The 26,000-nt window shown below is 41.2% G+C and overlaps 1 protein-coding gene across 20 annotated transcripts in view; it reads left to right on the top strand.

Moving 5' to 3' along the window:
- The window catches only part of NEK11 (NIMA related kinase 11), a 281,142-nt gene that overhangs the window by 224,040 nt on the left and 31,102 nt on the right, over positions 1-26,000 (top strand). The window lies entirely within an intron of this gene.

Below are 26,000 nucleotides of genomic sequence, written 5' to 3'. Positions count from 1 at the left end.
TTTTGATTCGTATTTCCTTGATGAGGAGCGACGTTGAGCATCTTTTCATATGCCTGTTAGCCCTCTGGATGTCTTTCTTAGAGAAGTGTCTATTCATGTTTTCTGCCCATTTCTTCACTGGATTATTTGTTTTTTGGGTGTGGAGTTTGGTGAGCTCTTTATAGATTTTGGATACTAGCCCTTTGTCCTATATGTCATTTGCAAATATCTTTTCCCATTCTGTTGGTTGACTTTAGTTTTGTTTATTGTTTCCTTTGCCGTGCAGAAGCTTTTTATCTTCATGAGGTCCCAATAGTTCATTTTTGCTTTTAATTCCCTTGCTTTTGGGGATGTGTCAAGTAAGAAATTGCTGTGGCTGAGGTCAGAGAGGTTTCTTCCTGCTTTCTCCTCTAGGGTTTTGATGGTTTCCTGTCTCACATTCAGGTCCTTTATCCATTTTGAGTTTATTTTGTGACTGGTGTAAGAAAGTGGTCTAGTTTCAACCTTCTGCATGTTGCTGTCCAGTTCTCCCAGCACCATTTGTTAAAGAGACTGTCTTTTTTCCATTGGATATTCTTTCCTGCTTTGTCAAAGATGAGTTGGCCATACGTTTGTGGGTCTAGTTCTGGGGTTTCTATTCTATTCCATTGGTCTATGTGTCTGTGTTTGTACCAATACCGTGCTGTCCTGATGACTACAGCTTTGTAGTAGAGGCTAGAGTCTGGGATTGTGATGCCTCCCGCTTTGGTCTTCTTCAATATTACTTTGGCTATTCGGGGTGTTTTGTGGTTCCACACAAATTTTAGGATTGCTTGTTCTAGCTTTGAGACGAATGCTGGTGCAATTTTGATTGGGATTGCATTGAATGTGTAGATAGCTTTGGGTAGTATTGACATTTTAACAATATTTATTCTTGCAACCCATGAGCACAGAATGTTTTTCCATTTCATTATATCTTCTTCAATTTCCTTCAGAAGCTTTCTATAGTTTTCAGCATACAGATCTTGTACATCTTTGGTTAGATTTATTCCTAGGTATTTTATGCTTCTTGGTGCAATTGTGAATGGGATCAGTTTCTTTATTTGTCTTTCTGTTGCTTCATTATTAGTGTATAAGAATGCAACTGATTTCTGTACATTGATTTTGTATCCTGCGACTTTGCTGAATTCATGTGTCAGTTCTAGCAGACTTTTGGTGGAGTCTATCAGCTTTTCCATGTATAATATCATATCATCTGCAAAAAGTGAAAGCTTAACTTCATCTTTGCCGATTTTGATGCCTTTGATTTCCTTTTGTTGTCTGATTGCTGATGCTAGAACTTCCAACACTACGTTAAACAACAGCGGTGCGTGGACATTCCTGTCGTGTTCCTGATCTCAGGGGGAAAGCTCTCAGTTTTTCCCCATTGAGGATGATATTAGCTGTGGGCTTTTCATAAATGGCTTTGATGATGTTTAAGTATGTTCCTTCTATCCTGACTTTCTCAAGGGTTTTTACTAAGAAAGGATGCTGAATTTTGTCAAATGCTTTTTCTGCATTGATTGACAGGATCATATGGTTCTTATCTTTTCTTTTATTAATGTGATGTATCACATTGATTGACTTGCGAATGTTGAACTAGCCCTGCAACCCAGGAATGAATCCCACTTGATCATGGTGAATAATTCTTTTTATATGCTGTTGAATTCGATTTGCTAGTATCTTGTTGAGAATTTCTGCATCCATATTCATCACGGATGTTGGCCTGTAGTTCTCTTTTTTTACTGGGTTCTGTCTGGTTTGGGAATCAAAATAATGCTGGCTTCACAGAATGAGTCTTGAAGTTTTCCTTCCCTTTCTATTTTTTGGAACAGCTTGAGAAGGATAGGTATTATCTCTGCTTTAAATGTCTGGTAGAATTCCCCAGGGAAGCCTTCTGGTCCTGGACTCTTATTTGTTGGGAGATTTTTGATAACTGGTTCCATTTCTTCGCTGGCTATGGGTCTGTTCAAGCTTTCTATTTCCTCCTGATTGAGTTTTGGAAGAGTGTGGGTGCTTAGGAATTTGTCCATTTCTTCCAGGTTGTCCAGTTTGTTGGCATATAATTTTTCATAGTATTCCCTGATAATTGCTTGTATTTCTGAGGGATTGGTTTTAATAATTCCATTTTCATTCATGATTTTATCTATTTGGGTCATCTCCCTTTTCTTTTTGAGAAGCCTGGCTAGAGGTTTATCAATTTTGTTTATTTTTTCAAAAAACCAAGTCTTGGTTTCATTGATCTTCTCTACAGTTTTTTTTAGATGCTATATTGTTTATTTCTGCTCTGATCTTTATTATTTCTCTTCTTCTGCTGGGTTTGGGGTGTCTTTGCAGTTCTGCTTCTATTTCCTTTAGGTGTGCTGTTAGATTTTGTATTTGGGATTTTTCTTGTTTCTTGAGATAGGCCTGGATTGCAATGTATTTTCCTCTCAGGACTGCATTCGCTGCATCCCAAAGCGTTTGGATTGTTGTATTTTCATTTTCATTTGTTTCCATATATTTTTAAATTTCTTCTCTAATTGCCTGGTTGACCCATTCATTCTTTAGTAGGGTGTTCTTTAACCTCCATGCTTTTGGAGGTTTTCCAGACTTTTTCCTGTGGTTGATTTCAAGCTTCCTAGCAATGTGTGGTAATGTGTTTCAATGATTATTGTTTCAGGTCCTGCTTAACTTAAATCTGAGTGGCCACATTGTAGCAGAGTTACCATGGCAACAAGTGAATTCCAGGAACTGGAAGCCAGAGGGAGTTTGCACTAAACTTTCCTGCTTCTGCCTACTTCCACTTCTCCTTGCTAGGAGGAGATTATGGCGAAGCTTTTGTTAATTTCCCAGTGGATAATCTTCAAAGAAAAGTGAATCTTTCTCCCTTAAAATTTAATAACGTGGTATTGTCAGATTTGTCATCTAACACATGATTACTTTGCAAAGTACACAGCATCCCATTTGCTAGCATATTATGAAATGCTTGAAATAATTAAAATGAAAGTAGTTTTGGCAAAATAAATGAAAGATGCATTCTTGTGATTTCAGTCCTAGATTTTTGTTTTGTTTTGTTTTTTGCTTTTCCTTCCTTATTGCTTGACTGAATTCAAATTTGACCAGGTGTTTTTCTGGCTCAGGTTTTTACCTAGATCAATGCAGCCTGGACTCCCTCCCGTGGCAGGTATTGCTTCTTCCACAGAACAACCCGCCATGCCCTTATATCCCGTGTCACAAAACCCCGTTCCATTCCAGAAAAGACAAAAAAGGAAGTTGAGGTTACAGGGCTGAGTGTCTTCTTATTTTTTTTTATTTTATTTATTTGTTTTTTAATTTACATCCAAATTAGTTAGCATATAGTGCAACAATGATTTCAGCAGTAAATTCCTTACCTGATTCTGCCTCCCACAACCCCTCCAGCAACCCTCAGTTTGTTCTCCATATTTATGAGTCTCTTCTGTTTTCTTCCCCTCCCTGTTTTTAAATTATTTTTGTTTCCCTTCCCTTATGTTCATCTGCTTTGTCTCTTAAAGTCCTCATATGAGTGAAGTCATATGATTTTTGTCTTTCTCTGACTGACTCATTTCACTTAGCATAATGCCCTCCAGTTCCATGCACATAGTTGCAAATGGCAAGATTTCATTTTTTTTTTTGATTGCCGAGTAATACACCATTGTATGTATATACCACATCTTCTTTATCCATTCATCCATCGATGGATATTTGCACTCTTTCCATACTTAGGCTATTGTTGATAGTGCTGCTATAAACATGGGGGTGCATGTGTCCCTTTGAAACAGCACACCTGTATGCCTTGGATAAATGCCTAGTAGTGCAATTGCTGGGTCGTAGGGTAGTTCTATTTTTAATTTTTTGAGGAACCTCCATACTGTTTTCCAGAGTGGCTGCACCAGCTTGCATTCCCACCAGCAATGCAAAAGATATCCTCTTTCTCCGCATCCTTGCCAACATCTGTTGTTGCCTGAGTTGTTAATGTGAGCCATTGTGACAGGTGGAAGGTGGTATCTCCTTGTCGTTTTGATTTGTATTTCCCTGATGATGAGTGATGTGGAGCATTTTTTCATGTGTCGGCTGGCCATCTGGATGTCTTCTTTGGAGAAGTGTCTATTCATGTCTTTTGCCCATTTCTTCACTGGATTCTTTGTGTTTTGGGTGTTCAGTTTGATAAGTTCTTTGTAGATTTTGGATACTAACCCTTTATCTGATATGTCATTTGCAAATATTTTCTCCCATTCTGTCGGTTGCCTTTTAGTTTTGCTGATTGTTTCCTTCACTGTAGAGAAGCTTTTTGTTTTGATGAGGTTCCAGTAGTTCATTTTTGCTTTTGTTTCCCTTGCCTCTGGAGACATGTTGAGTAACAAGTTGCACCACTTGCTGAAGAGACTGCCTTTATATCATTGGATATTCTCTCCTGCTTTGTCAAAGATTGGTTGGCCATATGTTTGTGGGTCCATTTCTGGGTTCTCTATTCTGTTCCCTTGATCTGAGTGTCTGTTCTTGTGCCAGTACCATACTGTCTTGATGATTATAGCTTTGTAGTATAGCTTGAAGTCTGATATTATGATGCCTCCTGCTTTGGTTTTCTTTTTCAAGATTTCTTTGGCTATTCAGGGTCTTTTCTGGTTCCATACAAATTTTAAGATTATTTGGTCTAGCTCTGTGAAGAATGCTGGTGTTACTTGGATAGGGATCACATTGAATATGTAGATTGCTTGGGTAGTATCAACATTTTAACAATATTTGTTCTACCTATCCAGGAGCATGGAAACTTTTTCCATTTCTTTGTGTCTTCTTCAATATCTTTCGTAAGCTTTCTATACATTTCATTGTACAGATTTTTCACCTCTTTGGTTAGATTTATTCCTAAATATTTTACGGTTTTTGGTGCAACTGTAAATGGGATTGATTCCTTGATTTATCTTTCTGTCGCTTCATTGGTGGTGTATAGGATTGCAACCGATTTCTGTGCATTGATTTTATATCCTGCAACTTTGCGGAATTCATGAATCAGTTCTAGCAGTTTTTTGGTGTAATCTTTTGGGTTTAACATATAGAGTATCTTGTAATCTGTGAAGAGTGAAAGTTTGACCTCCTCCTGGCTGATCTGGATGCCTTTTTTTCTTTGTGTTACCTGATTGCAGTGGTTAAGACTTCCAATACTATGTTGAATAACAGTGATGAGAGTGTACATCCCTGTCTTTTTCCTGACCTTAGGGGGAAAGCTCTCAGTTTTTCCCCATTGAGGATGATATTAGCATTGGGTCATTCATATATGGCTTTTATGATCTCGAGGTATGATCCTTCTATCCCTACTTTCTTGAGGGTTTTTATCAAGAAAGGATTCTTTATTTCGTCAAATGCTTTCTCTGCATCTATTAAGAGGATCCTATGGTTGTTGTCCTTTGTTTTATTGATATGATGAATCATGTTAATTGTTTTGCGGATATTGAACCAGCCCTGCATCCCAGGTATAAATCCCACTTGGTCATGGTGAATAATTTTTGTAATGTATTGTTGGATCCGGTTGGCTAATGTCTTCTTGAGGATTTTTGCATCCATATTCATCAGGGAAATTGGTCTATAGTTCTCCTTTTCAGTGGGGTCTCTGTCTGGTTTTGGAATCAAGGTAATGCTGGCTTCATAGAAAGAGTTTGGAAGTTTTCCTTCCAGTTCTATTTTTTGGAACAGTTTCAGGAGAATAGGTGTTAACTCTTCCTTAAATGTTTGGTAGAATTCCCCTGGAAAGCCATCTGGCCATGGACTCTTGTTTTTTTGGCAGATTTTTGATTACTAATTCGCTTTCCTTATTGGTTATGGGTCTGTTCAAATTTTCTATTTCTTCCCGTTTCAGTTTTGGTAGTGTATATGTTTCTAGGAATTTGTCCATTTCTTCCATATTGCCCATTTTATTGGCATAAATTTCTCATAATATTCTCCTATTATTGTTTTTATTTCTGCTGTGTTGGTTGTGATCTCTCCTCTTTCATTCTTGATTTTGCTTAACTGGGTCCTTTTTCTTCGTGATCAAACTGGCTAGTGGTTTGTCAATTTTGTTAATTCTTTCAAAGAACCAGCTTCTGGTTTCATTGATCTGTTATACTGTTTTTTGGTTTCAATAGCATTAATTTCTGTGCTAATCTTTATTATTGCCTGTCTTCTGCTGGTTTTGGGTTTCATTTGCTGTTATTTTTCCAGCTCCTTAAGGGGTAAGATTAGGTTCTATATCTGAGATCTTTCTTCCTTCTTTAGGAAGGACTGGATTGCTATATACTTTCCTCTTATGACTGCCTTTGCTGCATCCCAGAGGTTTTGGGTTGTGGTGTTATCATTTTCATTGACTTCCATATACTTTTAATTTCCTGTTTAACTGCTTGGTTAGCCCATTCATTCTTTAGTAGGATGTCTTCAGTCTCCAAGTATTTGTTACCTTTACAAATTTTTTCTTGTGGTTGATTTCGAGTTTCATAGCATTGTGGTCTGAAAATATGCACGGTATGATCTCAATCTTTTTGTACTTACTGAGGGCTGATTTGTTTCCCAGTATATGGTCAGTTCTGAAGAATGTTCCATGGGCACTGGAGAAGAATGTATATTCTGCTGCTTCAGAGTGAAATGTTCTGAATCTATCTGTCAAGTCCATCTGGACCAGTGTGTCATTCCAAGCCATTGTTTCCTTGTGGATTTTTTGATTAGATGATCTATCCATTGCTGTGAGTGGGGTGTTGAAGTCTCCTACTATTATGGTATTACTATCAATGAGCTTCTTTATGTTTGTGATTAGTTGATTTATATATTTGGGTGCTCGCACATTTGGCACCTAAATGTTTACAATTGTTAGGTCTTCTTGGTGGATAGACCCCTTGATTATGATATAATGCCCTTCTTCATCTATTGATACAGTCCTATATTAAAGTCTAGATTGTCTGATATAAGAATGGCTACTCCAGCTTTATTTTGTTGACCATTAGCATGATAGATGGTTCTCCATCCCCTTATTTTCAATCTGAAGGTGCCTTTAGGTCTGAAGTGGGTCTCTTGTAAACAGCATCTAGATGGATCTTGTTTTCTTATCCATTCTTTTACCCTATGTCCTTTGATTGGAGCATTGAGTCCATTGACGGTTAGAGTGAGTACTGAAAGATAGGAATTTATTGCTGTAATGATGCTTGTAGAGTTGGAGTTTCTGGTGGTGTTCTCTGGTTCTTTCTAATCTTTGTTGCATAAATTTTTTTCATCTTTTCTTCCCTCAGAGAGTCCCCCTTAAAGTTTCTTGCAGGGCTGGTTTAGTGGTCACAAACTCCTTTAATTTTTGTCTGGGAAACTTTTAATCTCTCCTTCTGTTTTGAATGACAGCCTTGCTGGATAAAGAATTCTTGGCTGCATATTTTTCTGATTCAGCACACTGAATATATCCTGCCACTCCTTTCTGGCCTGCCAAGTTTCTGTGGATAGGTCTGCTGCAAACATGATCTGTCTTCCCTTGTATGTTAGGGACTTTTTTTCCTTGCTGTTTTCATTATTCTCTTCTTGCCTGAGTGTTTTGTGAATTTGACTATGATATGCCTTGTTGATGGTCAGTTTTTGTTGAATCTAATGGGAGTCCTCTGTGCTTCCCGGTTTGATGTCTGTGTCTTTCCCCAGGTTAGGAAAGTTTTCCTTTATGAATTGCTCACATAACCTTCTACCTCTGTTTCTCTCTCTTCCTCTTTTGGGAACCCTATGATTCTGATGTTCTTCCTTTTTAATGAGTCACTGATTTCTCTAATTCTTAAATCGTGCTTAGTCTACCTCTTTGCCTTAGTTTGCCTTAAATTGCCTTAGTCTACCTCTTTTTTTCTGCTTCATTATTCTTTATAAGTTTGTCCTCTATATCGCTGATTCTCTGTTCTGCCTCATCCATCCTTGCCACCGCAGCATCCGTCTGTGATTGCAGCTCAGTTATAGCATTTTTTATTTCATTCTGACTATGTTTTACTTCTTTTATCTCTGCAGAAAGGGATTCGAATCTATTTTTGACTCCAGCTAGTATTCTTATTATGGTGATTCTAATTCTGGTTCAGACATCTTGCTTGTATCTGTGTTGGTTAAATCCCTGGCTGTCGTTTCTTCATGCTCTTTCTTTTGGGGTGAATTCCTTCGTGTTGTCATTTTGAAGGGAGAAAAGGAATTAATGAGGTAGAAAAATTAATATTAAACACACACACACACACACACACAAAATTGAATAAATGATGCTAGATCCTAGGTGTGTTTTGGTTTGGGTGTTGAAAGTGGTTTGACAGAGTAGAGAAAAACGGGGGTGGGGAGGAAATCATTTGAGAATTTGAAAAATGAATAGACTGAAGTAGACTAAAATGAGATGATGGGAGTAAAATAGAACTTGAAAAAATTTACATAGAAGTAAAGTATATATTAGAGAAAATCAAAGAAAAATATTTTAATAAAAATTGAAAATAAAAATGAATTTTTTCTCTTTCTGTATTCAAGAAAAAGAAGTGAAAAAGAGAGAAAAAAAAGGAAATTGAATAGATGGACCAACTAACAGATTGAAATAGGACTGAAATTACTTTGTGTTCACCTAGAAGTCAGTTTATGAAGTGCTTTATAGTCCATAAACTAAGCAGGCAGTGAGACTTGTGTTCTTAAAGAGCGAGGTTGGCCCAGTTGGGTGGGGCTCAGTGTAACGGCTCCATCTCCACTAAATGGCACTGCTAACCTACTGGAGTGGAGTGTTGTGGAACTCCTAAGTGCATATGCGCATGTGCGGGACCAGTGAAAATGGCGTTGCCCAGCTACCCAGTCTCTAGTATCGGAGCTCTTTTCTCCCCGATCAGCAATTGCACACCTGTCCTCTGTCTTCAGCTTTCGTCCACTCCCTACTTTTTCACTGTCTGTGATCAAGCCTCAGGCAGGACACTCTCTCCCGGGTTTTCCCCAGCTGCTACTTCTGAAGGACTGCGGCTTTGTCCCATTCTGTCCCTCTGTGGGAGCGTCTCACCAAGCAATGGCCGAACAATGGCCGAATGTCAGCTGCACCCAGGAATGCTTGCTGGACCCTGCCGCTGCCAGTGCCCTAAGACTGCGGCCAGGTGCCAGCTCGCCCCAGAGAAAGTTTGCGAGATAGTGTAGCAGTAGCCTTTCAGGGACTATGGAAAATCACAATACATCTGGCCCCAGGTTTCACTCCCAACGACATTCCAGCACCAGCGAATGTGGCTGTTCTCTGGGGTCTGCTGGGACCAGGAGGCTTCAACAGTGTCTACCAAATGTCCTTCCAGCAGTGGAACCACTTTTCTCCATGTGGCCCGAGAACCTCCCAGACCCCACTCTGCTCCTGCGGATTCGCCCTTCCCACCAGAGCACCGCCAGGTATGGAGCTGCAGAGTTTCATACTTTGTGCTCCCCTTGTTTATGGTTTTAATGGAATTTAAACCCTCTCTTTCTCCTTTCTCCCTTTTTAGTTTAGTTCTTGCCACTGTTTCCAATTTTCCACTTTCTTTCCAGCTGCTTTTGGGGGCGTTGCTTTTCCCGTATTCTCCCCACCCCACCCCCCCCCCGCCCCATCTCCATCCTCTCTCTGCCCACAAAAGCACCTCCCTGCCCTCTGCGGCTTCTCGCTCCCCAAATTCACTTCTCCGCACCACGTACCTGCTTAATTCTGTGGTTCAGGCTGTGCAGGTTGTTTTCTTAATCCTCCAATCAGTTTTCTAGGTGTGAAGGATGGTTTGGTGTTGGTCTGGCTGTATTTCATGGACATGAGATACACAAAAAACTCCCACGCTGTTCCGCCATCTTGGCTTCTCCCTCTGTTTGGTTATCTTTCAACGGGTGTGCCTCTGCGGATCAGTGTCCCTCTATCAGGGCTGAGTGTCTTCTGAGGCTGTTGTGTTTCCTCTTCTAAGTCGCAGAGCATGGCCAGAAGAGAGAGGGCCTTGCCACATGCTCTCACATTCTTGGTGCAGTGACTTACTGTGTGCTCTGCACATGGCAGCAACTGTTGGGGCACAAAGACCAATGAATGACCTTTGTCCCAGGGAAGGTGTAAGGCAGAGAAAGCACCAAACTTCAAAGTGGAAAGCCAAATAACAACACAATGGTTTTATTATATGAGGTAACAGTTAAGAAAAGCCCCCAAGTGGGACCATGGCCATGTGCCAAATGGAGCAGGTGGTGAGAGCTTCCGGATCAGAAAGGGGAAGTCAAGGAGGCCTCTGGGAGAAGTGGAAACTTGGCTTTGTCCTTACTAGAGAGGTAGGATTTGGAAAGGTAAATAGAAGAAAGGTGAGGCTGGAGGCCAGCGTATATGGAGTCTGAGTCATGACTTCACCAATAAACAGTTTTCAGACCCTAGGCAAGTGATTTTCAAAGGTTCAGTTTCCTCATCTGCAAAATGGTTATAACATTATTGCCACAGTTGGATCCCTGGGAAGGTAGACTTGGAGGTGGGGATTACTGCGCAGGAGGTCTGTGAGGGGGTGTTCATGACGCCAGCACATGTAGAAAGGAGGGGAAGGAAGTGGACTATGCACAGGGACACATCAGCCTGTGCCATGGTCTCAGTGGAGGCCTTGATGGACCCTGCAGAGAACTCTGAAGCTTGGATGGCCCTGCAGAACTGTCCAGAGTTCGGGTGAGAGGGCCAAGCCTTTGCAGCCCCAGGTCAGTCAAGGACTGGATATGGGCCATCTAGGAAGGGATTGTGACTGAAAAGGACATTCTCCAGGCAAGGTTCTCCACCAGTGGTACCCCCCACAGTGGGAGAGTACCTGCAGGGCCTGCTATGATGAGCAAGTGATGTAATGCATATCAAACTGATACGTACAAGAGGCATTCTTAAGGAAAAATCAAGTATTTGGTGCCTGTCATTAAGGAGTAAAGAAGATAGCTTTTTATTCAAAAGACTATAAGGAAGGGCATACAAGTGATGTATTTCAGGGATACTAATTATATCAGGCCAATAGTGTTAATTTTTTCAAATTTTATTTTCAAAAATATTAAGCCTATAGAAATGTTGAAAGAATAGCACAGTAAATACTGACATATGCTTCACCTAGATTCACCAGTTGTTAACATTTTGTCACATTTGCATTAGCTGTTCACATCCATATTTATACATGATTATAATAATTATTACTGTGTCATTTGAGAATAAATTTCACTCATCATGATCTTTCACACCTAAATATTGAAGTGTGAAACTCCAAAGAACATGGATATTCTCTTATGTAATCTCAGCAAATTATTAAATTTAAGATATTTCACATTGATATATACCATAGACTACACTAACCAACATTCAAATTTCACCGATTGACCGAATAATACCCTTTGTAGCAATACTTTTTTTCCGACCCAGGATACATGCCAGTTTCACACATTACATTTAGTTGTTAGGTCTCTTTGGTGTCATTTATTCTGAAACAGCTCCTCAGTTATTTGTTGTCTTTCATGGCATTGACATTTTTTTACGAGTACAAGATGGGCTATTTTGTACAATGCCCCTCAATTTGGGTTTGTCTATTATTCCTTTGTGATTAGATCTAGGTTTTACTTTTTTGTTATGGTATCCTATATAAATGATGCTGTGTCCTTCTGAATTTTTAAAAATTTAACTTGGGAAGTTACAGATAGTAGTCAGGATAGTATAATTAATCCCATTGGATTCATCAGTTGGCTCAACAATTATCAACCCATGGTAAACCTTGTTTTATCTCTACTTCCAACTATTCACCTATGTTACTTTTAAGAGACTCCCATTCACCATATCTTTTCATCCATTAATTTTTCAGTAATATGTGAATTTGAACCTGTTCCTTGACATGTCTCTTTGGGTGTCCTTGAGGCATTTCAGATTCAGGATGTCCAAAACTGAACTCCTGGTTTCCCTCCCAAACCTCCTCCCTTCACAGCCTTCCCCATCTTTACATAAGAAAGGTAAGATCTAGGGAAGAACAAACCTTCCAGTTCAGTTATCAGTGCTTCTAAAGGCTTAGTGTGTGGTGGTTTAGGGGTGTCAGACAAGTGGCCTCATCATCTCCCACAGTGATGGGAGAGTAATGCATGTGGTGGGGGGTAATGGAAACTCCCCACACACTTTGGTCTGTTTCACCTGGCAATATATCCTCGGGATTACTTCACAGTAGTGTATAGCAATGGGTGTCATTCCTTTTCACAGCTTCCAAGATGTCCTTTGTGCGGAAGGACTGTTGTTTATTCACCCTTTCCCCAGATGGACATATGGGTTTTTTCAGGCTTTAGCTATTACAGGTAGTACTATAATGAATACCCTGTGCATTTACCTTTTTTGTTTTATTTCCAATTTATCTTTGAGATAGATTTCTAGAGACGGAATTGCTTGATCAGAAAGTAAATGCATATATAGTTCTGGTAGGTATCACCGAATGCCATTTTGCATTCCAACCCAGCAGTGTATGCAAGTGCCTCTTCTCCAGTTTCTCCACAGAGTATGTTATCAAACTTTTGGATTTTATGTTTTCTACTATCTTCCTCTCTCTCTCTCTCGCTCTCTCTAGTAAACTTAGTCTTTTACCTTGTGACCTATTTTCTTTGCTTTTGGTATATTTTTTGGAATATAGGAAGTTGTATTTTCATCTCTGTCAGCAAACACACTTGAGAGTCAGGAACAGAAAATGTCTCTAAGTCTAGACTTGCAGTGGAAGAGAAGAAGCCACTTTTGGCCTCAGGGTTCAGCTGAGCTTTCCAACCCAGTTTACCAGAAATCTTGTTTATTGAGAATCAAATGCTATTGCTCACATGGGTTAATAAAAAGTGATACTTTGGCAGGGGGAGAGGGTTACTGATTTTTGTGAATTACCTAAATGAGGTGAAGAAACTCACAGTGCCCTAACATGTCGGAGGAATCGCTTTTCCAGAAGTGTTGGTTTTGGTGTCACCAGTCGTAGCTGATGAACACCTAGAGTCGGTGTGGTGATGTGCGGCATCATGCCCATTGGGCATTGCTCTCCTGTAAGTAGGCAGTGAATAGATAGTCTTTGTTGAAGAGGATGGGAGGAAAGGTGGTTCCCGTGGAGCTGTCTAGTGTGTTTGGTGAGATGCACTCACGACTTACCTGTGTGAGCATGCCCGACACAGTGCGTGCCACTTTGATACTCAGAACTGGTTTATGTATTTGTGGGTGTGTATCATAGAGGCCTGTCCTTGGCCGGATGGCACTAGATCCTGTGTTAGCTGCTGCAGCTGCAGAGCCCTCTTTGAGTGCCACAGGGCTGTGGAGAATTTTCTGGCAATTTCATTGTTGAACTCTCTTGTCCACTGTTTGAAAAGGTCTGGGCAAGGTTAGAGCACAGCTCTGGCCGAGTGCTGTGATGAGGGCTGAAGTCAACTATTTAGAGGCTGCAGAAGGCACAAGGAGGTTCTATTGTAACCCTGAGGTCAAACATAGTAATTGGTTCAGTCTCAGCTAGCTGCCTCAGAAGTTCTTGAAATTTTTCTTTCACTTTCAATCACAGAATGACCTTGACCGAAGAAGGTCAAACTGGAAATGAGAAGCCCATGACCTTTATTGTTCTTCTTGTTAACCTGATACATGGCTCATCATGCAGTAGCAATCACTTGTAAAAGAAAATGGTGGTGGAGCGTTAAGCACTTGCTAAAATACTTCCAAGATGGAGTAGCATGAGGTTTATAATAGTATCAGCTCAGGTTCTAAACTGGACCAAAGCCATAGCAATGTTTATGTGAAGGGAAGCTTGCTTTCAATGCCCAGAGGTGTGATAAGGAGCGTGTGCTAAGCCAGACACCTGCTACCACAGGCGGCTCTCACCACATATCTGTGAGATGGCAAAACTCCCCATTTTATAAGTAAAGGAGTTGTATTTCAGGAGGTTAAGAAACCTCCCTACTGTCACACAGCTAGTAAGTGGCAAGGCTGTGTTTAGAATAGAAGTATGATCAATTCCAGGGCGCTTGGGTGGCTCAGTCAGTTAAGCAGCCAGCTTTGGCTCAGGTCATGATCTCCCGGTTCACCATTTCGAACCCTGTGCCGGGAGCCGGGAGCCTGCTGCAGATTCTGTGTCTCCTCTCTCTCTGTCCCTCCCCTACTTGTGCTCTATCTATCTATCTATCTCTCTCTAAAAAATAAAACATTAAAAAATAATAATAAGCGCCTAGGTGGCCATCGGTTAAGCTTCCAACTTCAGCTCAGGTCATGATCTTACCATTCATGAGTTCATGCCCCACGTTGGGCTCTGCGCTGACAGCTCAGAGCCTAAAGCCTGTTTCGATTCTATGTCTTCCTCTCTTTGTCCCTCCCCTCTTGCACTCTGTCTCTGTCTCAAAAATAAATAAACATTAAAAAAATTTTTAATTAAAAAATAAAAAAAGAAGTATGGGTAATTCCAAAACTAGTGCTGCTAACCACAGCCAGGGTTGGATGGTGCCAGTGAGAGCCAAGTGACACAAAAGCCTGGGTCCCCATCAAGAACCCTAAATGTTCTAAAGGAGGCTTTTCATTCCCATGAGCCTTCCATGTGCCTGGCACCATGTTCTGGAACCTACTTGTGCTCATTTTGTTGTCATAAGTACATGCAACCGCACCTTAAAGGTGAACAATCTGTGATTACAGAAAGGCCAACTGAGACACACAAGGCCAAAGCTAGCTTCCAGGCTCGGTCTGCCGCTCTCAAATCCTAGGTCCTGTTCCATGCCTTTCTCAGTTGGTGGGTATTTGGTCTCTATATTTTGACAGCATCTCATCGTCCCAGCCCAGGCTTCTCCTCTGTTAAATACATGTTTTTAATACAAAGAACTTGGCATTGCAGGATTTCCAAGTGCTTTCTGAATAAAGCTCATTCTGTCTCACTGATTGAAATAACCTTTCAGTGGAGAAATAGATGATGTTCTCCTCTTCGCTTTCCAAATCTCGTTGAAGAGGTGTTAGTTATGCCTCCAACATTCCCTTCCTTTAATAAAAGGTCAGTGTCAGGCAGCAGCACTTCCGAAGGAACTGCTGATTGAAACCAGCATTTCAATTGCAAAACAACAAACAAAAACTTGTAGGGAAGGAAGGCTTGGTGACCAGCAAATGAGGGCTTCTTGCCCATGGAGCAGTGGTTCCAAATTTACATGTTAGGCTTAAGAGAGCCTTTACAGAGCTGGTCAGACTTCTTACAAGGTCTACAATCAATTAATTGTGTTTTTCTTGAGAGTCTGTCATGTGAGGTGCTAAGTGCCTTGAGGTGCATAATGAGGGAGACACCTTACACCCTGGCTAAGGAGACTGGGCACCTGAAGTGTGATTCACAAGACCGGGGAGAATGTCAAGCGCCACCTGAGTGCAGCCAACACCCAGGGAGTTCAGAAGAGGGGTCCGTCTTTTCCAAAGGGATGGACAGGTCCATGCACTGCTCACATGATGCCTTCTCACTCTCATGGACCCGCTAACATCTACTTGCCTGGCCCAGGAATTACTTATCTCCTTTCTGTGAAGGTGAAGCTCAGCCTCATAACTGCTAACCCACCTGTCAGCCCATTTGTCTCTGGCCCTTAGGTCTCAGCAACTTTGGCTCAGGCCCTATGTCCATGTCCTATGGTAGTTCACAGCCCTTTCTGGGAGTTCTGAAAGTCCCTACAAGTTGTAAATATCTCATCTTCTGTCTCCCATGTCTCCATGCTGCACCATATTGGTCTAGACTGAAAATCTAACCTCTTTATCCATTTTCCCCAATACTCCTACTTAACCAAATCATTTGTGAGGGCACTAGACTTTTTCGGAAATTTGGAAGCCAGTGATAAAGGCATCGTGTCACAAAGACTTAAGGTCACTTAGGCACCCCTGTTCTTAAAGAAGTGCTCGGTAGCCACCTGTTGCGGGTCCGCTCACTGGAAAGCAGGCTCTGAGATCGTTTTCCTGCAGAAGGTTTCCTGCACGGGGGCTGGCTCTCTGGGTCCACTCATGTTGGGGGATGGAAGGAAGGCAGACTGAGCAGAAGGAGAAGCTGGGTTGTGGTACTGTTCATCAAGATCTCGTTGGCCAGAGGGGATGTGCTAAAGCTGGAACAGCCCTGCAAAGTTGTCCAAGTTGGCTTGAGGGGACTAAGCTTGAGAGCCCTGTGCACACCAGTCACGGGCTGCAGGGCCACAGAAAGGGGTGTTTGCCCTGGCGCAAGGGCAGCTCTCTAGAGGTCCACGGGCTGAGGGCTCCCTGCCATGCCCACTCGCCAAAGTTGGGGAATGAGACTTCAGTCCTAAAGGGGGATCTTGGGGTACAGCCCAAAGTCCGCTACACTCCCAGAGGTCTCCACCCCAGCTTCACTCCAGTTTTCCAGCATCTTTTGCTTTCATCCCTTTCTCAGGAGTAAAATAGAATGTTCTCATGCCAGGCACCTTGGCAATTCCTCTACTTCTTGGGCTTTTGCTCTTATCTGTGTCATCAGGATTTCATCTTCCCTGAAAAAATCTTCTCTAGGTATTTTTTCAAAATACTGCGTGTGTGTGTGTGTGTGTGTGTGTGTGTGTGTGTGTATACACCAACCGAAGCTTAACACATGTGCACCCAAATTCCAATTGTTCCATTTCGGTAACAACAGGGCGCATCATAGGTAAATCGCTGTAATGAGCAGAGGTGGATTTTAGGATTTGAATGATCCAAATTTACAACTTAGCTCCCCTTCTTATGTTCTGGTTTTGGACAAGTCCCTTTGCCTCTTCAAGCCTTGGTTTTTTCACCTGCAAAATGGAGAAATAATGAGCATAAGTACTATATATCACTCTATTTAGTACTAAGTGGGCACCCAATAAATGCTAGATGGCTCTTTTCACACCTCTTTCTGGATCTTTCAACTGCCACCCAGTGGGCCCCTGACTTTATGAATTGGTATCTACTTGACTATGAAATGCATATTATTTTTTTCTCCACACAAAATTGAAATCCTGCTCCCAAGCAAACAGTCCTGAAGAGGGCCCTTTAACTGTTGTCAACTGCAAAACAGATGTCCAAGTCGGGGAGTGGGGACCAGGTGGGGGCACAAGTTCAAGGACTATTTAGGTAAGAAGTATCAGAGCTTCAGTCTTCCTAGTATCCCTTGTTTACTCTTCCTTGCTGATGTATTTTTTTTTTCCTTTTAGAGCCAAAAATCAAATGTGTTACTTGTCTTTGATCGCCATTAAGATCATGCCTGAATTGTAGTAAATTTGTACTTTCCCAGCTGGGGCAATAAGCATTATTTTGAAACAATTAAGCACATTTAGGATAAAGCTGTAATAAATTCACACAGCTGTTCCTATAATATTTTGAAATATCTTCAATCTGTTTGATGCTGGAAACCCTAAACACCTCCACGTACTGCAGGTTAAGCAGGAAGTCTCATGTTATTGCTGTATTTGTTGAGCTTTGACTCTAATAGTTTTCAATTTGCCAAATTAGAAAAAGAAATCATGCAACCCGACCTTTACAATTCCCAGCCATGGAACAAGCTGTCACATCTGGGCTCCCAACCCATAGGACCTTAGGAAGAAGGCAGACTCCTTCTGACAGTACAGTATGAAGATATTGGCAAAGACATAATTGAAACAAATGTTATTTTTGATTCTTGATAAGATGGCATAGAGTCAGGGAGTCGCAGCTGTCCTTCCCTAAGCCCCTCTGGGTGTGAGGGACACAGGCGACCATGTCACCCTTGTATATCCTGAGTGTGCAAACGGAATAGCCAGAAGCACCTCGGGTGGAGTCAGATACAGAATAATGGGCAAACCTTAGAAAAACCGGAAGAATACCAGAATCATAGTGTTTTCAATTCCATATGAAAGAGGTGTTTTCTGTGCACCTGTGCCCACGGAAACCGGCTGGGTGGGCGTGGGAGCAGGTGTGCTCCTCGGTGAGGCTCAGGGTGGTCTCCTGCTGCTACGGTGCTGCCAAGGTTTCTGCAGCTCCACCAGAGCTCTCTGCACCCGACGACGCACCAGCCTCAGGACACCTTGTAATCACACCCAGACGCCTACACATCTGCCCGCCTCCGTAAGAGCAAATAACTGCTCACTGGCGAGATCAGGATCTTCTTCATCTACCTCTTATCCTGAACCTCCTATTTCAGGATAGCCTCCCAGGTTACCTCAAGTTCCAAGAAATATGAACCAAACCCTCAGTAAGCAAGCGTTGCCTCTCGTTTGCCTTTGGTGGCTTTTGTTGAGCCCCTGTTGTTTGCAGAGAATAATGAAGAGAGAAATGGAAGACAATCTTTGCCTTTGAGAGACTGAAAATCTACTTTACTTAAAAATTTATTCTCTAACTCTATGTCAAAAAGGATTTGAAAATCAAATTACCAGTTGACGCATATGAATAGCATGCTTTGCTGATCACAGTTTACCTCTAATACCTGAAAGAAGTTTGTTTAATCCATTTTCACATCCTATGTACTATCATAATATACACATCACATCATAATATACTATATATACATATATATGTATATATATATATATATATATATATATGTATATATATATATATATATATATATACATATATATATATATATATATAATGAAGATCAGAGAGAGTGAAGAAGTCAATGTGTGACCATGGTTGCTATGGCTGAGTGTGTAATATGGCCCTGAGCTTCCAGAAAGTCAAGTCAAAAAGGGGAAATACAATACAATTCCTAGTTCTCATTATTAGGAACATGAATGTGGGTCCTCATGGAAGACAGGGCTCCTCACATGGTGTTTTATACATGGCATATTGAGTAAACTCATATCCTCAACAATCCTTCTGCAGGAAATGTAGATGTGCTTTTATAAAGGTGGATTCTTTGGTAAAATGAAAAGCTGTTTTATGATTAACTAAGCCATGTAGTTTTCTAGGGGTCTAACTCCATTTAAAGGTAAAAGATTACCCAGAGAATTTACAGTCAATTGATTTTAATTAGAATTAAATGTTTGCTTCTCATTTTTTAAATTAAAAATATGTGACCCTTGAAGAAAGGATAAGAGCAAAACTGAAGGCAGATTTTAATTTAAATTCTCTGAGGAATAAATGACAGGGATGCCCTTGGCTGATTTGATGAGTATGTTTCCCTATTATCATGCGTTAATTAACTAATAGTGTTTTGACTTTCTATTTTTATGGTCATCTCCTAATCAAGGAGTGTTAAAGTACAGTCACTATTAGAGATGTTCTAAGACAAGCAGGACACAGAAAAACATCCACTCATAACTTAATGTGGAGCCTCATCAGACTCTGGTTAGGGGTTCTGTTCGGTTGGTTTGCCCATACACAGGCAGTAGAATCTTACCATAACCGCCAGGAATATCTTAATATACTAAAATATGCAGGGGTTTCTTAACTCAGAACTCTTTAAAAACATCTCAGGGATTGTTCAGTATGATCAACTTTATCCCCTGGCATGTAAACAGCTTATTAACACAGAATATAAGAACAAATTCTGATGGTTAAATGAAAGAGTGCAGAGGATGAGGGAGAATGAGCACAATAAATCTCCATCTTCTCTAAGAATTGGGGATTACCCTTTTACAGTGTGACTCTTCCAGTCTGGGCTTCATTTTTCTCCTCTTTGTATGATACACATTTTGCTGGTAGTCTTCTGCCTACTCTGTTCTGGACTATGCTATCTACTCTTTGTATCAGGGCCCTTTTACAGTTTGCAAAAGTTATTTATATTTGCACCTGGGGATTCTCAAGATTCAATTTAAGTGTCGTCATTGTTGTCTGTCTTTTATATATAACTCATGCACCTTCTAAAGCATTCTGTAAAATGCCAAGTACTACTTAATTCCCCCAGTATGCTCTGTTTGCTTGGCATATAGCTCTCTTTAATACAGGACTCCTGTTCTCTGCATGAATATTCTACCTGCCATGGTATTGGGAAAAACATATTAAAATTCATTGGAAGAGACTCTTTCCCACTTGAGTCTTTCAGAAAACCAAAGTAACACAAGTTGGGGCCCTGAAATTGAAGTTGTTATTTAGTCTATTTTTAAAAGGAGGAGGGGGAGGAGGAAGAGGAGGCAGAGAAAGAGGAGGTGGTGGAGAAGGAGAAGGAAAAAGAGAAGAAGAAGAAGAAGAAGAAGAAGAAGAAGAAGAAGAAGAAGAAGAAGAAGAAGAAGGAGGAGGAGGAGGAGGAGGAGGAGGAGGAGGAGGAGGAGGAGGAGGAGGAAGAAAGAAAGAAAGAAAGAAAGAAAGAAAGAAAGAAAGAAAGAAAAGGAAGGAAAGAAAGAAGAAAAGCAAGAAGGAGAAGGAGGAAGAAGAAGAATGAGAAAAAAGGAGAAGGAGAAGGAGAAGAAAAAATCATTGGCATGAAAAGAATCATTTCCTAGTTGAGACCAGGCTAATGTGGATCTGCTGCTATCAGAGGCATAGACGCCATGACACTCCTCTCCCCCTGCTCACAGTAGCTCAGGAAGGTGTTCTCATTAAACAGAATTCCCAGACAATGACATTTTATTCCCCCCCAAATCACACCAAGATTCTTCATAGACTGGTACATTCAGATACAAGAAAAATGCTTTCTAATATTGTTTTTTTGTGACACTATATCTACTCATTATCTGTGATAATGAGTAATGAGTAAGTTAACTTAGGGGGTGAGTCATTTGCCAGACAGCCTGAAGAACATTACAGAGAAAACTCCCCTCATGTTCAGAAATGTGAGGGTGGAACATTGAAATCTGAAAGGCAGATATGATTGTATGATTTCCTTGTTGCGTTTTGTCAATAGAAAAAAGATACTGAGGGGTGCCTAGGTGGCTCAGTTGGTTTAATGTCCAGCTTGGGCTTAGGTCATGATCTCATGGTTCTTGAGTTCAAGCCTGATGTTGGGCTCTGTGCTGACAGCTCAAAGCCTGGAGCCTGCTTCACATTCTGTGTCTCCATCTCTCTCTCTGCCCCTCCCCCACTCATGCTCTGTCTCTCTCAAAAATAAACATTAAAAAATTATTTTTAAAAAAAGAAAAAAGATACTGAGATGATTTGACAGGACTCTTTGATTCATTGCTGATTTCTCAGCACAAAGATCAGGTGTTCAATAAACAACTAGTGGATGAATGAGTGGATGAATGAATGAAATATGAGGACATTACAAAAATGAGTTCCTTCCTTACTGCATCCTTAAATTTGCAAAAGATTGCTCATAAATCTCTGATAACCCCCTGGGTGGATCGTGAGTGGGCTTAAGGTAAATGGGCTATAGGGGCAATTTTCAGATATGCATAGGTTGATTTTCTCTGGATGGTGTGTAGGGCTGCAGTGAGATGCAATTTTCATGTGAGGCCTGACATGAAGTGTTTCAAGAAGACAGTGCGGCCTTCAAGGTGAATTCTCAGGTCTAGGTGGGGAGAGATTTTGTAGACAGCATCACCGATGAATGATTTCACTGTTACCTTCTAGAGATTTCATTTTATTTTTTAAATCTCTTGCATCTCAGAGGTTTTTTGTTGTTGTTTGTTTCTAATTTAAAGAAATTTCCTTCTTACATGACCAAGATACTTTCAAATTTAGAGGTGAAAAGCAATGGCAGAAGCCCTGGCATTCATACCTTCTGAGTGTCAGCCACAGTGGGATGTGTTTCTTGGCTGTTTCTGAAAATCAATAGAAGAAAGTGCAGTGTGTATCTATACGGAAAAATGACGAATACAGGGACAGACAGGAATTACATAACGACACACTGGGGCATCTCAAGCTATTTGCGTCATCCAAACTCTGCTCTGAAATGAGCTTTGGAGCTGCTGTTGCCCTGCCACTGTGCAGCCAGCATTTGCTTCTAGCCCCCCAGCATGAGCACCACCCGCCTCTTCAGCCCTGGTTAGGGAGCAAGAGCTATCCACTGGCCCTGTTATTTCTTCCCTCCCATGTGGATCAGTGTGGTTCCTGGGATCCCTCATCCTTCGTTTGCGTGTGTCCACAACTGTATCAGTCCTTTGGGTTTGGAAGCCTGGGACTCTCAAATCTCCTCTGTGACTCACCAGCTCTGTAGCTCTCTCACAAACTGCCTGAACTTTCTGAGCCTTCTTCTGCTCCAGAGAACGGGAAAGATAATGTTGCCTACTGTCATTTGTTTATTATGAACCTTGAATTAAATGCAGTAAAGCATACAGAAACACGCCGTTGTACTCCATGGTGTTGGCTGAATATTGATGAGTGAATAATGTTTAGGAAAATGGATGATTATGCAAGAGCAGAAGTATTAACGTGCTAAGGCAGTAGATTTGCCACTTGGAGGGACAATCTTTGAAGGGTATAGTTCTTGAAAACATTTGGTGTGTGCAAATCAGTAAAGTCTAGTGGTAAACATCCTGGAGAAGGTGAGGATTTAGCAAAAGTTGTAAACCACTGGCTGGTGTGTTAGAGAGCTATACTGGCTAATTCAATATAAGACCACAAAGACTAGAGATATTTTAAACTTTTTTTATTAAAGAACTGATTGGCTTAACTTATCTTAGGAAAATATTAGAAACTATCATAAATATCAGGTAGGTAAGAGAAGCTCAGAAAGTAACCAGACTATGGTCACCCAAGAACTTATGAGTTTTGTCCATAAAATTGTAATCACCCAAAGGAAAGTACCTAAAGCCAAAATGAGGAGGAAGAGTTGGTTGAGGATGTGTCATTGCCTTGAGATATTAGAAGCTCGGTTCTTGGAGTCAGGGAGACCCAGATACAAATTCTGACTTTGTGCCACTAAACAAGTATATGCCCTTGAGCGAGTTGCATTAGGTCTTTGAGATTAGTTTTATCATCTGTAGACAAGAGACAAGACAAAGGAAGTATTTACAGTCCTCACTTTGTTATAGACAAAAGCAAGAAATCTGAAATGTTTCCTGTCACTGTTGCCATATGCAGTCTTGCTGTTTTAAACCAGCACAAACTAAAGGATCTCAGGAATGTGTGTGACCAGGACTTGTACAACCAGGTGTTTCCTCCTACAATGACTGTAGTGCAAAGTTCTGGGTGCAGTCCTGTCTCCCACGTTGTCATCTGAATCAAGTAGCATTTCAACATTGTGCTTTTACTAAAAATAAATGAAATGACAGTTTTTCCCACTCATCTGAAAGGTTTTCAAATCAGGATACATTTACTTTTTAGTCCATTCTATAGAGAACTTAGTGTCAGCTGCCAATCCAACAAAGATGGCATTTATTCTTTCAATGACATAGAATTCTCTTCATCTAACCATACCTGGAGTTCTGGTTGTGAATCTCCAGATTCATCTCCAGAAACCTGTCATTGCTTTCTTCCATCTTCTCCATAGAAGAAACTGTGTGTGTGTGTGTGTGTGTGTGTGTGTGTGTGTGTGTGTGTGTGTGTTCCATTAAGGAAGTTAAGTTAGAGAATACCATAACCACCATCTCAGGTCACTCTACATCCTATCTATCCTTTTAGAGCATAAACAACAATAGATGGAGGTGGAAGCTCATGGAACCATTTACAAGATACTGGATTTTTCTTGTGCCCTGGATTTCTTGTGCTCAAATAAGGATCAGGTAGTTTGACCCATAGCTGATTCAATAACCAAATTGCACAACAAATCTTACAGGAAAATCTTTCATGCTTAGAGAATGTTGTGTCTTGGAAAAGAATCCTGCCCAGCCTTTCTCAGCTTGTCTATCAGTCAGGGCCCTATTAAGAGAAAGAAACCAACCAATTACTTTAATGGAGAGAATTTAATATAGCATTGTTATCCAAGTATTAGGGCAACTAAAAAGACAAAAAGATGCTGGCATATCATGGAGCAGCAAATGTGGGGAGCAGCTACCATGTAGACCTGGAGAATAAAAGGAAGAGGCTGGGACCATGAAGACTCAGAGGCTCAGAGGAGGGGCCCACGGACCAGGGTGCAGACCCCTGAGGAGGAGCCATTGCTGGGCCATGTTGGTGTCTCTGAACTTGAGGAGAGGTTCCATGGAATGGTACCCAGATTTTGGAGGACAGGGTGCCAGCCACTGGTGCTGGTGTCTCTGAATGGAACCAATGAGGCTGGGTCCACGAGGAATGGAGACACTGTACACTGAAGTGAGCTGCTGCTGGCCGGAAGACAGAAGATGTGCTGTCACCAGGGCATCTGATGGAACTGGAGGTCAAATCCCTTTTTTCTGCTCCAGCTTTCCCATTTTCCTCCAGAACCTTCTATTAACGGAGCCTAATAAGGGGCAGTGGGCAAGACAAAAAGTTCCACAGAGTCTGGGGCCCAGCATCAGAAGAATGAGTCCAGAAAAGTGGGTTTGGAGCCAAGGCAATAGGTTAATAAACTGGCACCACTTGCCAGCCCATCACGCCTCAGAGGCATTCTTGAAACAGACTGTGTTCATGTGCTCCTTGCTTTGCCACGAACCTTCAGCAATTCCTTCAACATCTTTGGTGCGACAGAGCCTTGACATTAAGTGGTCCTGGGACAGGCTCTCTCAACTCCCATGTTTCTATTTCTTTTAAGTCATTAACACAAAACATTTTTATGGCTGTCTGTGTGATATGTAAAGATAACTCTCCGCAGTTGGTTTTTCTTTTGTTCACCAGGTAGATGTAATTTTGCGGTTGTTGTACAGTTTAAACAGCTTGATTTCTTGAAAAAGAGAAGAAACATTATGCCTCTCTGACTTTTCTACTCAAATAGAACTTTTTAATGCAAATGAAAGCGTGATTCAAGCATAAAAACAACCTAATTGCTAATCATATTTTTAATGATCCCTTATTAGAGCAAAACTTAAAGTGAATACAAGCATATTAGAAGCCTTTCTCATGTATCCTTAGTCTGTACGTATCACTCATAAAGCTAACCTTGCATGTCCCTCCAGGATTGAGAGAAACACACACTTTTACTCACGTTGAACCTGTTTCCTAAATGCAAACAACAGCCTCAACAGGTGACAAAGTTCTTAAGACCTGCACTGAGTCTTATCTTTTTTATTATGTTTTGAAAAGGAGACTATTCATTTACTAGTTTCCCTAAGGCTCGAAGCCTGAGCTTTTGTGTGCGAGCACGCACATGTGTGTGTGTGTGTACCAGTAACTTCATGTCTCGCTTTCCTTAGGCAGAAACTAAGAGAGGGAAAATCTAGGTGTGCCAGCATCAAACACTGCCTGGCTTGGATCAGAGAGGTGAAAAATGTTTCTGTCAACCTCAGCTTGTGAATTTTTAAAGCTAGCATTTGTACTTCCCTTGATTTACAAGGACTGATGGCAAAGAAATCATCCCACAGGAAGAATTAGATATAAAAACGTCCCAGTTCCCAAACATACATCAATAATCCTAGCTTTGCCGCAACATAACGCTTCAGAAAACATTTCTGTGGAACATTGTAAAGTTGTAGAGGAGCCTTAAAATGGTTTAATTCCAAAGGACTTTAACACAGGGCCTTTGGGCAATAGTTCCCATTTTGTCCTCACCCAGCATGGAAAGCAACAAGGTGTGGCTTCAATCATGCCAGCTGCAGGTTGTGGGCACCTTCAGGACTGAACTTAAGGTGGGCACTTGCCACTTAAACCTTGCACAGTGTCAGCAGCACCAGGTGCTATGTGAATGAAGGAAACATTGGAGGACTCTGTGTGACTGACATCATTACTAAGTTTTGGAGATGAAGCAAATCAAATACAATCTGATCTCCAGATCAGGATTCCTGCAACAGTAGAAGAAATAAGCATAGGTTTGAGTGAAGCGTCTGGTTCCAGTGCTGGTGTGGGCCAAGCTGAATTGGGTGGGTGACACAGTAGTAACGGAAGGAGCCAGCTCACGACTTTTATCACCTTGTATGTAACATTTGCAGAAGGCATTCTTGGCTCCAAATGGTAATGCTACACAGCCCTTCTCACTGCTTACTAATGCTTCTGCCTGTTGTTTCTGGAAGCTGGCTTTGTCAACTAAGTTCTGTTCCTCACAGTGTGGTCCCAGACCAGCAGTGTTGCCCAGAAGCCCATTAGAAATGCAGGTTGTCAGGCCCCATCCGGACTTACTGAATCTGAACAAGCTCCTCAGGTGAATCCTGTGCTCGTGAAGATTAGCAGTGCACATCCA

This window comes from Felis catus, chromosome C2 (assembly GCF_018350175.1).
Source record: "Felis catus isolate Fca126 chromosome C2, F.catus_Fca126_mat1.0, whole genome shotgun sequence".
NCBI classification, from domain to species: domain Eukaryota; kingdom Metazoa; phylum Chordata; class Mammalia; order Carnivora; family Felidae; genus Felis; species Felis catus.
The sequence above is the reverse complement of the archived record's forward strand: the minus strand, read 5'-3'. Positions and strand labels throughout refer to the sequence as shown.